This window comes from Equus caballus, chromosome X (genome assembly GCF_041296265.1).
Source record: "Equus caballus isolate H_3958 breed thoroughbred chromosome X, TB-T2T, whole genome shotgun sequence".
Lineage (NCBI taxonomy): Eukaryota > Metazoa > Chordata > Mammalia > Perissodactyla > Equidae > Equus > Equus caballus.
This window is the reverse complement of record NC_091715.1, coordinates 106,448,193-106,461,896: the sequence shown is the minus strand read 5'-3', so window position 1 is coordinate 106,461,896 and position 13,704 is coordinate 106,448,193. Positions and strand designations below refer to the sequence as shown.

General features: G+C 48.2%; 1 long non-coding RNA gene across 3 annotated transcripts in view; it reads right to left on the bottom strand.

Annotated features, from left to right (window-relative positions):
• The window catches only part of LOC106781373 (uncharacterized), a 29,417-nt gene that overhangs the window by 14,669 nt on the left and 1,044 nt on the right, over positions 1 to 13,704 (bottom strand). The window lies entirely within an intron of this gene.

Below are 13,704 nucleotides of genomic sequence, written 5' to 3'. Positions count from 1 at the left end.
CTGTGAAAGACGCTATCAAGAGAATGAGAAGACAAGCCCCATACTGGGGGAAAATATCTGCAAAAGACACACTTGATAAAGGACTGTTATCCAAAATACACAAAGAAATCTTAAAATTTAACAAACAGAAAATCAAAAACCCAATTGAAAAATGGGCAAATGACCTGACAGACATCTCACTTGAACAGACACCATATAGATGGCAAGTAAGCATATGAAAACATGTTCAACATCATATGTCATTAGGAAAATGCAAATTAAAACAATGACATATCACTATGCACCTATTAGAATGGCCAAAATCCAAAACACTGACACCACCAAATGCTGGAGAGGATGTGGAGCAACAGGAACTCTCATTCATTGATGTTGGGAATGCAAAATGGTACAGCCCCTGTGGAGAACAGTTTGGCACTTTCTTATAAATCTAAACATACTTTTACCCTATGATCCAGCAATCTTGCTCATTGGTATTTACCCAAATGAGTTGAAAACTTATGTCCACGCAAAAACCTGCACATTGATGTTCATAACAGCTTTATGCAGAATTGCCGAAACTTGGAAGCAACCAAGATGTCCTTCAGTAGGTGAATGGATAAACTGTGGTCCATCCAGACAATGGAATAGTACTCAGTGCTAAAAGGAAATGAGCTATCAAGCTATGAAAAGACATGGAGGAAACTTAAACACCTATTACTAAGCGAAAGAAACCAATCTGAAAAGGCTACCTACTGTATGATTCTAACTATATGATATTCTGGAAAAGGCAAAACCATGGAGACAGTAAAAGATCAGTGGTTGCCAGGGGTTGAGGGGAGGGACGGATGAATCAGAGGAGTATAGGGGGTTTTTTAGGGCAGTGAAACTATTCTATATGATACTACAATGGTGGATACATGCCATTATATATTTGTTAAAATTCATAAAATGTCCACCACCACTATGGACTTTGGGTGATAACGATACCTCAATGTAGGTTTATCAGTTATAACCAATGTACCACTGTGGTGGAGGACGCTGTGATCAGAAGCCAGGCAAGGAAAGGGTTACTGAAAATCTGATCTGTAACTAAACATAGTCTGTCAAATGTTTTCCAGACAAGGAGAAAACTAAATGTGCTGTTTTTCAGAATATGATGTCCTCGTTTTTTGCAGATGTTGCCAACCTCCAGTGAAACTGACATGGTTGCAGCAGGACCCCTGCAAATTGCTCCAGCTCTAAATGGCATGTTGCATTGAACCTGTTATGTAATGGCATTGAGCTCGTTATATAATGGTCTGCACATGCGCCCTGGCCAAGCCCAGTTGTTACACAGTCGTAACATAGCCTCTGCACTCTGGTGCATAAGACCTCCACCTGCACTAAGCTGGAGGGTGGGGGAAGCACTGCTTTGGGGGCTGTCCCGAGTGTTCTCCAATGTTTGAGCAAGCAATAAAACTTTCTCTTCACCCACTTCAGCTTGATTGTGCTTTTCGGCTCTGCACTCACCAAGAGACGGCTGCACTGAGTTCAGTTACAATTCCACAGTGGGGGAGGCTGTGCATGTGTGTGGACAGGGGGTATATGGGAACTCTCTGTACTTTCTGCTCAATTTTGCTGTGAACCTAAAACTGCGCTAAAAAATCATCTATTAATTCAAAAAATGCATAGAATGTTGGGGTGGCAGTTCCCTTAGAGATCATTTGTCCACTCTACTTATTTAGCAGATGGAGCAGCTAAGGACCAGCAAGAGGAAAATACTTGCCTAAAGTCACACAGCAAGCTTGTAACAGAGCCTGGGCCCAAACCAAATGCTTTGCTTCTCTGTACAATCTATATCACGCCATGTAGCATGGGTCAGCACATTGTTTTTTCAGTTAGACAATGACTTGCACGAGCTTTTCTGTAACAGCTTATAGGCTCCATTGTCTGCAAAGGGACAGAATGTCTTAGCACTAAGTCCTTCGCCCTTGGTGCACAAACTCCATGACAGGTGGGCCTCTCTGCTTTGTAAAAGATCAGTGCTGTTGCCACACCCAGGCCCCAAATTCTGCTGAACCTTCAGGGCTAGGGGCAGCCTCAGAGGTGAGAACCATGAAGAAGTCTGGGGCCTTTCTCCCTGTCCTGTTCTCAGCCCTCCAGCTTCTGGCCAGAGTCCAGAGCAGGAAAGAACAATTGGCAAACCCATTAATTATGTCCTATTTATTCACTGTAAAGTCACATCATTTCTTTTAAGGGAGACTTTTTACCTTGATTAATATCACAAGCTCCCATGTGTACATTCAACCGTGTTTGAGTCTGTACAAACACATCTGAAGTGCTCACTGTTTGCAGTTCGTGGCCAGCAACCACTGCCTCTGTCAGCACGGTCCTCTCCAGATGCCTCTGACCACGGCCCAGGGCTCTATTTGAACTAACACATGATTAAGCCTGCACTCTCCAAGTCTGCAAAGAGCCCCAGTTCATGCGTGGATAATTTGATCTTTGTGGCTCCTTCACATTGAAAATCATTTCATGAGAAGTAACCCTTCAGAGAGAGAAGTCTCCCCTCTCCTACTCAACCCTAACCCCTCTCCCTAGGCTCTCCACGCCATCTAGGCCCCCACCCCGACTTGACTCCACTGGTTAATTCCTTTCTCTTCTGGGTTTTCAGCCTTGCATGTCTACTGACTCTCTCCCTGGAGCTAAAATGGGTTCAAAATTGAGCTAAAATTGTCTCTTATCCTTATGATAATGACTGTCCTCCTGATCCTTCACCCTCCCCTCCCCCAGCTGTCATCCCACCTCATGCCTTCCCTTCACAGTCAAAGGTCCTTGAAGAAGAGCCCCCCTCACTGAGCGCACTTCCTCGCTTCCTACTCACTCCTCAGTCCTTGAGTGTGGCTTCTCCCTCATCCCCATCTTTGGATCTGCTCAAAGATCAAGCCAACGCCAGACCCAATGGACACTTTGCAGCTCCTATCTTAGGGCACCCCCTCCGCAGCCCTGGGCACTGCTGAGCACACTCCCCTTGCAACTCTCTTCCCCTAGGCCTCCACGGCCCTATTCTCTCCTAGTCCTCCTCCTGTACCTATTACCACTCCCTTTTAGCCACCTTTACGTGGTCTTCATCTTCTGCCCCTCTTTCATGTTAGCGTTCCCCAGGACTCTGTTCCTGGACCTCTTCTCTTCTCACTGTAAAAATACACTCTCCCATTTCGTCCTCATCTTTTCAACCTCCATCTATATGGTCCCACATCTATGGCCCCATCCCAGACCTCTCCCCTGAGACCCAGACCCATACATCCAACTGCTGAGTGTCCCACTGACGCTTCACACTGGACACATCCAAGATGACTCATCACTTTTCCCCATAAATTTTGTTCTTTCTACTGTGTTCCCCATCTTGCTGAACGGCTCCATCAGACAGCCAATCATTTGAGCCAGAGATCTGGCAATTATCCCAGACTCCTCTTTCTCCTTCACCCTCCCCCATATCCAATCCATCAATTTGTCCCACCAGCTGTACCTTCAAAATACATCCAGAACATGACCACTCCTTTCCACTTCTACTATTACCCTCCTTGCCTAAGCCAGCATCCCCTCTCCCTTTGATAGCTGCAAGCCTCCTAATTGGCCTCCCTGCCTCCACTCTGTCCCCCTTCGGTCCACAGCCCACATTACAGCCAGGGGGGCTGATGCAGCATAAACTGGCCCATATCACTCCTCTGCTCATAATATTCCAATAGCTTCTCATCTCACTTAGAATAAAAGTCAAGCACCCAACCACTGCATAAAAGGAAGTCCACATTCTGGTTCCTGCCTGCTCTACCCAGCCTTCTCTCCCACCTAATGCCCCAGCTACTTTCTATACCAGGCTATCTTCCCCTTCTGGATCTTTGCTCATAACTCTTCCCTCTGCCTGAAATAATCTCCCCATGTGGCCAGCCAACTTGGCGACCACTAAGCCATCTTTCAAGACAACAACAGAAACTTTCCCGATACGCCCAGGCTGAATCTACCATTCCCTCTACTGTGTGCTTTATAGCACCTGTAATCATTGTCAGGAAATGCTGATTAAGTACCTATTATGCACTATTCCCACCCAGTCAAGCAGGTAATGAATTCTATTAGTTTCTGGTTTATTCTTCTTGTGTTTCTTTCTGTCCAAAGGAGCAGATGGATCTATATTTTTTGACTTCCCCTTCTTTTTACACAGAAAGAAGCATACTACAAATACTTTTTTTTGCACTTCGTTTTTTTTTTTCACTTACCTACATATCCTGGAAATCGCTCCCTATCAGTTCATAGAGAGCATCTTCATTCTTTTTTATAGCAGCATAGTACTGCATTCTGTGGCTGTACCAAAGTCTGTTCAGTCACTCTCCTATGTCTGGACATTTAGGTAGTTTCAAGTATTTTGCAATTACAAACAATGCTGTCATGAATAACCTTGTACATGTGTATTTCCATATTGTTGGAGATAAGGTGTATCATCAGGTAAATCCCTACAAATGGGATCGGTGAGTCAAAATGTAAATGCGTATATAATTTTGTGAGAGATTGTCAAATTCCTCTCCAAAGTGTTGTATCAACTTTCTTTTCCAGCAGTAATGTGTGAGAGTCACCTCAGGCATTCTCGGAAGACGGTTTTCTCGGGACATTAACTAGCTCCATTTCCTGACTGACTTGTCCTTGTCGGTGACTGATCCATCCCGATGCACACGAAGGCCCCTTGGCCGCTCAGCACACAACCTTGCCCCTTGAGAATTCCCACCCTGGGGAGAGCAATGGACAAACCCAAGCCTACATTGCTGGAAATGCTCCTGCACCTTCTGCCTTTCACATTCTTTGCTGAGGAGAAATAAGCAAGTTATACTGGCTCAAGTGCACAAGGCTACAGGCCTATCAGGAGGTTGGTAATCTAGTGTCAGTTAGCTTGAGGAACACGGGAGGAAAGACAAGGAAAGTTTAGTACTCTTCCAGGCTCAACAAGTACCAATTTGGTGTGTTCAGAGGCCGCTAATGAGGACAGACATCCATTTTGTAAATAAATAAACCATCCTATTGAGAAAAATAATAATAAATGTAATTGACTGTGCTTCAAGGATCACGAAGTGCTTTCACGCACACATTATCTCACTTGGTCCTTACCTAGAAGCATACCTGGAACAGCTGCTTCCTGGGCCAATCTTTGATGTACATTAAGTGGTTCGTGGACTCTCGCTGTGATTTATCCACCCAGACTTCAAAGGGTTAACGAGAGCTGAACTGGGAACAACCTGAACTTATTAGAGGCACAAGGTTGGAGGAAGCCTGGGAGCAGGAAGTGGTCAGGAAGCCGAGTCAGCCCCAGGCTCGAATTTCCCTCACTGAGAGCCTCAGATGAATTATGGTGGAAAACCCCCAACTGCACCGTATCTTCTCCCTTTAATTTAGGCATTTAATAAACAGATTGCATCATTCTGCAGAAATGAGGAAGGTTAATAATTTCCTTGGATGGAGAGTTCCAAGCAGCCCTTGTGGCTTTGTGCAGACCTTCAAAAGAATTTCTGCAGACGGAGTCTGTGAGACTTTTTATACTCGTCTATTAAATTTTCACTAGGCTCCCCTGCCCTCATTAATATCATTAGAGTACAGACCTGAGAACCTGTCCAGCATTTGTCAGACATCCCAGAACCCAAGGGAGGGATCCGACGCTATAAAGCAGGCGATGCCTTCATCAGGCATTCCTCCTGCCAACTTTCCCAGCTGGCAGTGCCCTCCTGCTTCTCCCTAGAGGCCCAGGATTCGCGCACCCCCCCCCCCCCCGCCCCGAGGGCACCATTACCAGGAGCTAATTGAAAGAGGCCTTCGCTTGACCACTTGGCTTACAGCAGCAAAGTGTCCACCTGCGTCTACCAACTTGTCAGGCCGGCACTCAAAGTGTAAAATGGGGAGGCACGTTCATTTTCTCTCTCTCGGGCATTGCCAGCTTGTCAGGGCTTCGAGGGCAGTTTGGATGGTGTAAAGCCTGTGAAGTCGCTGCTTAGGGAAACAATTACAAGGGTGGGGTGTGGGATCAGAAAGATCTAAATTCAGATCCTTGCTCTGCCCTTTGCTGTGTGTTTTTGGGTAAGTCACTTAACCTCTCTGAGCCTCATTTTCCTCATCTGTAAAGTGCGGGTGGAGGGGCATAATGGTATATCTCTCTCAGGAGTTGTTGTGAGGATTAAACGTGATGAGGACTATAAAATGCTTAGCCTGATATCTGGTGTATGGCAGCTATGAGGCTCCAAGCATGTCATAGCTAGAAGTGACCTTGGAGAGCATTTACTCAGACCCCTCCATTTTCTAGATGGGGAAATGGACGTACAGGGAGGTTACCCAACTCATTAATGAAAGAACCAGGATTAGAAAAGTTCTCCTGACCCTTTTCAATCCACCATGGTGCCTCTTGCCTAAGGAAAGTCACTCCCAAAGCAGGCAGGCAGGCAGTGAAGCGTGGCCTGACCCGCTGGAGCTCAGATGGTAGTGACAGCAAATGCCACTTTGGCTGGTGCAATGGAAGTGGGCACCAGTGCTGACCAGCAAGTGAGGCCTTGTGAGAATTTTCCCATCTAGGATTATTTTCATGATTATCTACATGCAAGGCTATTGCAGCCAAGCCTTGGTTGACCATCCACTCGGTGTCATTTCTCCCTAATTGGTCCTTAACTAAGCTTTCCTCAAAGAGCAGGCGTTTCTCTTTGGGAAGCAGAGCATTCATCTTCCTCGAGCTGTGAGCAAGGCGCCTCTCCCCAAGGCCTTTTGGGCTGGGCGTGGGGCAGGGAAGGGAAGGAATTTCTCTCCCCAGCTCATTTTGTGGTGGGAAGTTCTGTGGCTTTCACAAGGACAAGTGCAGAGGGGGAAAAAAAGGAGCAAGGATGCTGTGGCTCTTGTGATTGGCTGGCCACAGAAGTGGTGTGTCAAAGAGCAGCCAATTCCATGCAAGCTCAGGCATGCGGCCCCTCCCCGCTGACCTCACGTGGCCCCACATGAGGTTGCTGCTTGCTTGCTTGCTCTGAGACCAGGGAGCACTGGGAGTTCTGCCCAGCTCAGCACTTCGTTATACTATGGAAGCAGGAAGGAACTGGCCAATAAGTACTTAGCTCCTGGCTGAGCGAGGGCCAGACTAAACAAGGCTGGGATATGCAACTGAGGGCCGATGCTGGCTTCACTGCACCCCCAGGCAGTGGAACTACAGAGTGCCCCAAATAATGGATAACAGGGTGGTTTCATTTCCTTCCCACTCTGAGCATCTGCATCGATTTCCAGAAGCCCAGATGTGCCACGAGGCATCAAGGAATTTATCCTACCAGAATCCACTTAGCCTTCTCTGCTTGGTTCTCTGTTAACCTCCCTCTTGTGAAATAATAGGACTAGGAGGCAGGGTGACCTGGGGTAAGTCATGCCACTTCTCCGAGCCTCAGTTTCCTCCTCTGTAAAATATGTGGGCTGAACTCCTTCACTGAGGTCTCCACAGCCACCACCCTAGGCCGTGTCACCATCATAACCCCCCAATTTGTCCCTCTGCTTCCACTCCTGTCCTTCTCCAATCCATTAAGAATGTAGCAGCCAGTGGACTCTTTAAAACACACATTAGATCGTACTACTCCCCGGCTTAAAACCCTCTCATCCTACTTTAAATAAAATGCAAACTCCTTACTGTGATCCACAAGGCCCCTCCCTGGCTGCCTCGTTTCATCACCTGCCTGCCACCCCTTCAATCCGTCCGTTCCAGCCACACCAGGCTTTTGGCATGTTCCACGAACGTGCCCAGATCGTATCTGCCTCAGGTCCTCATATGGCTGTACCCTCTGCCTGAGGTGCTCTCCGTCATTGCTTTGCCTGTTTAACTCCTGGTCATGCTTATGGCCTCAGCTCAAGGTCAATTCCTTGGGTAAACCCTCCTTGAACAGTGTCCCCCCCCACTCCCACCAGGCTAATTCAGGTCTTGCTGTTATATACACTTTCACCGCATACTGTTCTTTCCTTCATAGCACCTCTTAAAACTATCATTCTTTCTATAATTATTTAAGGTCTGTCTGCCCCACTAAACCGTAAGCTCTGTGAGGGCAGGAACCTTGTCAGGTCCTGTTCACCATTGTATCTTTGGTACCTTGTACAGCGCCTGGCACACAGGAGGAACTCACTAAAAATTGGTTGAATTAATGAATAAATGAATGAAGCTCCCTGCCAGCCTGGACACTACGTTCCCACCCTCTCTGGGTCTCTAACGCAGCAGTGGTGTCCTACTGACCTCACTGTCGGGCGGGGCAGGGGGGCAAATCTGTCCTTGGAAGACTCCAAATGAGATCACACCTAAAGCCAAACGCAAAAGACTTTGGTTTATGTTATTCATGCCTCTTGCTCCTTTCATGGGTGACTCAATCCTCCAAGTATCTATTGGGCACCTGCTGGATGCCTGGCCCCGTCCTAGAGGCTGCTGGTTGAAAGGCATTCATCTTCCCAAATTTGGTCTGGGCTCTTCAAAAGCTCACATGTAAACAACCAATTCTCATGCAGTCAGCTTGTGCTAAGTGCCTGGGAGGGCAGAGGAAAGAGCAATTGAGCACTGATTGTCCTGTGGAAATTTAGCAGGGAAGGAGGGGGGCAGGAGATTGTGCAAGAGAGTAATCCGATTAGCAGCAGGGCAGGAGTGCGTTTCCTGACAGAAAGATGAGCATCAGGGAAGGACGCCCATGTTGGGGGAGCATTTTGGGGAGGGCTCTCCGTCCATCTAGCGGCCCCCAGGGTTGGCATGCTGGGGTGGCAGGCCCACAAGCACCCCTAATCCATGCTCACACTCTCCGCCACAGCAGCTCTCACATTATTGGGTCTCGGAAACACCCAGGGAACTTCTAAAACCTGGAGAACCAACTCCTTCCTGCTATTCATCCCTGGAGATTATGATTGAGGGGGTCAGGCATGGGCTCCTGGCATCTGCAGGTTTCATAAACATGCCCACATTGTTCTGAGGCAGGTGGTCTAAAGAGAAAATTCAGAGGAACACTGGTCCCGTGGACTGGCAGGTGACTCATGGACGGTGGAACTTAAGTGGAAGCATAGGACTGCAGTGTGTCCTGAGGACTTGAGATGCATCACTGATTGATGGGGAGAGGGAGTGGGTTTGTGGGTGAGTGGCTGAGTCCGGGTAAGGGTGAGGTTTAATGGTGTAAGAGAGGACTCCTGAGTCCATGACAAGAGTCCTCAGGGCTTTCGTGGCCATCCATTCCCAAATGCTCCCCCACCAGGGATCTCTTGCGTGCCCAGGTAGTTTCTGGGCCAGAAGGGAAGAAAGATGAGGGTTTCCTAGAGGTGAACCCGGGAACAGCAGATTCTCCAGGTCACTCCATGCCTCCAAATGGGCAGTGCTAGAAAGAAGTACACTGGGATCCAAAGGCGTAGCCTACGGGTGAGACGGAGCAATAGAGCGGGATAGAGGACGTGAATGCATTTCATTCATTCAATCAATCATTTATTCATTCTACAAACGTGTGCTGAGCAGCAAGCACCGTACTAAGTGCTGTGAAGTTTGGTGGTGCCACCATCTGCCCACCTGTCAAAGCCAGAAGCCAGAGTGTCATCCTAGACTCTTCTGTCTTTCTTACTTATCCCCTCAAGGCAATCTGTTTACCAAACCTCATTGATGACCTCCTAAATGTCTGTTGACTCCAACCCTCTTCCCCAGCTCCTCTGCCGCTGTCTTAGCGCCAGAGCTCAATAACTGTTGCCTGGACCTCTGCGGAAGTTTCTTCACTGCCCTTGCCACACCCAGGCTTGCCTCATCCAATCTATTTCCCACACTGTGGCCAGACTGATGGTCTCTTATTTTTAAACAGCTTTATCAAGGTATAGTTTACATACCATAAGATTCACCTGTTTTTCATGTACATTTCAATGATTTTTGTATATTCAGAGTTGTGTAACCATCACCACAATCCAATTTTAGAACTCTTCCATCACCCCGAAAAGCCCCATTGTACCCATTAGCAGTCACTTTCCGTTCCCAGCTCCAGCCTCAGACAGCTACTAATCTGCTTTCTGTCTCTATGGATTTGCCTTTTCTGGGCATTTCACATAAATGGAATCGTACCATATGTGGTCTTTTATGTTTGGCTTTGATTGCCTCTCTTAATACAGAAGTCTTCTCAGTTAAAATCCTTGAACAAAATAGTAACTAGGTGATGGATGCGTTAACTAACCTTATTGCGGAAATCATTTCACAATATATTGTGTACCAAATCATCACTTTGTACATCTTAAATCGACACAATGTTATATGTCAATTATATGTCAATTAAGCTAGAAAAAAAAAAAACCCTTGAACAGCTCCCCATCATCCACCAAACAGCTCACGTTACTGTTCAAGGTCCTTCATGCCTGACCCTGCTCTTGTATTCCTATGGCTCCCTAACACCCACCAGGCCTGTTCCTGTCTCCATGCCTTTGTGCCTGCAGTTCCCTTGCCTGGACTGCCCTTACTCTCCCCCTAAGGAGGCATAACCCCTGCTATAATGTCTGCAACATCACATTTCCCAAATTCTGTCCATCACTTCCACCTCTGTAAGCACTTTGCACCTTGTATATGCTTTATTCATTGCACAGCTCACTTGCCTTGTAAGTAGCCACACGCATCGGAACTCCCTAGCTAGCCTGTGAGTTCCTTGAGGGCAGGGGCACTCTGCTAGTCATCTCTGTATCCTCACATCGAGACAGATCCTGACTCACAATGGGTGCTCAATCAATGTTTGTGAAACCAAGCAGAACTGTATGAGACGTAGTCCAGAAAAGGCCCTCGAGGAGCTCACAGTCTTGCAAGAGGACAAATAAACCACTGATCAACCAACCTACATTTTCTGAGGCCCCACTAGGCGGTGATGGGAGGATGGAGAGAATAAAAGGATGAGGCATGATGCCTGCCCTCGTGGAGCTCACAATCTAGTCAAGAAGATACACTCTCCACAGAACCGCAGGTTGCAATGCTAAATATGACATAACCAAATGTTAGGTGAGACAGTGTGTCAAGAGCCTATAAGAAAGGGGAGTGACTGTTGTCAGGACTCTTAGAATGTCATGGTGGAGGAACTGGAGGGTGTGGAAAGATTTGGACAGGAGTGGGAAATGTCATGAGCATTCTTTGATAGCAGTGAGAGAATGGCCTGAACAACAGCTTGGGGCAGAAGGGAAGACGGTTTGGAAGAGGGAGAGCCCAGGGACAAAGCAATCAGTTCGGATGCCGGCAACTTCATCTAAGAGAATGACAGCAAGGGCCTGAAGTGCAGCTCGATCTGTAGGAATGGTTATGCGGCTGGAGTAGGGTTTCCAGATTTAGCAAATAAAAATACAGGACACAATGCAACGGACATGCTTAAGCTAAAAAATTATTTGTTGTGTGTCCAAAATTCACATTTAACTGAGCATCCTTGCACTGGTGGAGAGCAAGATTGGGTCAAACTGTGAAAGCCTTGAATGCCATGCCAAAATGTTTACCCTGTGCCCTGAGGGTAATGAGGAGCCACTGAAAGGGGTTAACTATAGGACTGACATGATCAGATATGCCATTTAGAATGGCCCAGGTAGTGGCGAGGAAAATGATTTGAGGCTGGTGGTGGTGACAGGAGGTTGTGACAGTAATTCAGGGGACAGAGGATCAAGGCCTGAGTCATGGCAGAGGTGGTGGGCATAGAGAAGAGAGGGGAGTCCAGGAGCAATCCAGCTCAAGTCAGATGATGCTACATTAATGCTAACCACACGCCGGGGGAGTAAGGCATGGAGGTTCCAATTTGACAACCAGGGCCCCGCGGGGGAGCAGCGTTCAAGTGGGGGCTGGGCTGATCATCAGGTGCTTTCTCCCATTATCTCCTGCCCCCAAGGGGAAGGAGGTGGGCACGCACTGGGGAAGCTTAGGTGGAGGAGCCTGAGCAGCTGCCATCGCAGAACCCCTCCCAGCTTTCCCCTGGCTGGTCAGTCCTGCACATTTCCCTTTCCCCTTGGGCTCCGGTGCCAGTCCAGAGCACACAGTGTTCTCCCAAGCAGATGCACGCATTCTGCTCTGGGTGATTCACTGTCCCTGGCCAGGAGGGCCTGCCTGCTGGGGCAAGGACCAGGCAACCCCCAAAACATTCCAAAGGGCCCCCTGTGCAAACCCTTACAGAAAGGTTCACACAGGGGAAAACAACAGGTGTCTAAACAATGCTGGCCTTTTCTGGGGCAATTTTTAGCACAGCTGATGAAAGAGATGTCCCATCTTAGCCCTGTTGGCCAGAAACATTTAGAACACTCTCCTAGCTCAAGCCTAGCACTCCTAGGGGATGCAACAGCCAAGAAGGCAGAGCCTGCTTCTGTGTGTTGATTTTTTCTGCTCCAGCCCCCCCTGGATCCCATGATCCTCATGGCTGCACACGGATGTGCACATAGCTCGGGCAGGGACTGAAGGATGACAGCAGAGAAGGGCTCTTCATGGGCCGAAAATGTGGGCACCGAGAATGGGGTGAGAATTTTCTCACGATCCCTGCTGTCTTTCCCCAGGATCTGTGGGAGGCAGTGGTCCCACAGGGCCTGGAATGGAATTGCCAGCACCTTCCTCGGTAACCTCTGAGGCCGTTAAACCATCAGTGGGGAGGCTGCCTAGTTAAGAGCAGTGGCTCTAAACTCAGATGGAGCTGAGTTCTAGGCCTCACTCTCCCCTTACTGTGGACCTTGCACAAAGTTACTCAACCTCTCTGAGCCTGGATTTCTACTACCAATGTGTAAAATGGTGGTAATTAGGGTAGTTGAGAGGATTAAACGAGATTATCCATGTAAAGCATTTAACCCTGGGTCTGGCACTTAGTAAGCATTCAATAAATGTTAGCTAGTATAATTATCCCTCTTTGATTTTATGCCCATTCCCTCTCTGTTCTCCCTCACGCCTCATGAAATTCTTTTTCCCAGGGTCACAGCTCAGAACCGTCCCCTTCAGGCTACCATTGCCTGGCCACAGAGCCTTCCCCGAGGATGCTTCTCTGAGGAGCTCAGTCCTTGCTCCACAGATGGTGGTTCTCCTGGGGCCTCTCATCCTAATTCAGAGCCACTTGCCCTCTACAACTCAGCCTTTTTGCATTTATCGCTGGTGCCATTGTTGGAGAAGGAGCCAGAGATGGAGGGCAAAGGGCAATGGCAGGGATCAAGCTGGCTAGGACAGTGAGGCGGAGGAGATGCTGGGAGTCTGTCCTGTCAGCGCTTTTTCAGTGTGGGGAGCCAGCCGCCACTGAGAGACTGGGCTTTCTGAGAAGAGCCAACCCTGCTCCTGTCCAAAGCCAGCCAGCCCCGGGACCTCAGTCCTATCTGCAGCAGGCTCTCTGATCTCTTGGGTGGAAGGAAGGAACAAGAAAATCAAAGAGCTCAAAAGATCTCTCCCAGTGGCCCCTGAGCCCAGCCTGGCGCTGTCATTCTCCATTGCTCTCTTGCCAAGTGCCCCGATTCACACCACACGGAAAACCCCAGGGGCAAGGCTAGTTTTGAAAAGAAAGGGGATCCAGGAGGGCCAGGCAGTGATTTGATTTGCCACCGGAGGCATTTGTCTGCCCTCCAAACTGAACACCAGGCCCTCAAAGGCACTCACGCACGCCTCAGAGGAGTTATCAAGTGCAAAATGTCCCTGGTGCTAAATCAATTAGGATCGCCTTAGCAATCAAGCCCTCACTTTAACACCAGCTCTTTCCCAGCTTTTACTGCACCTTC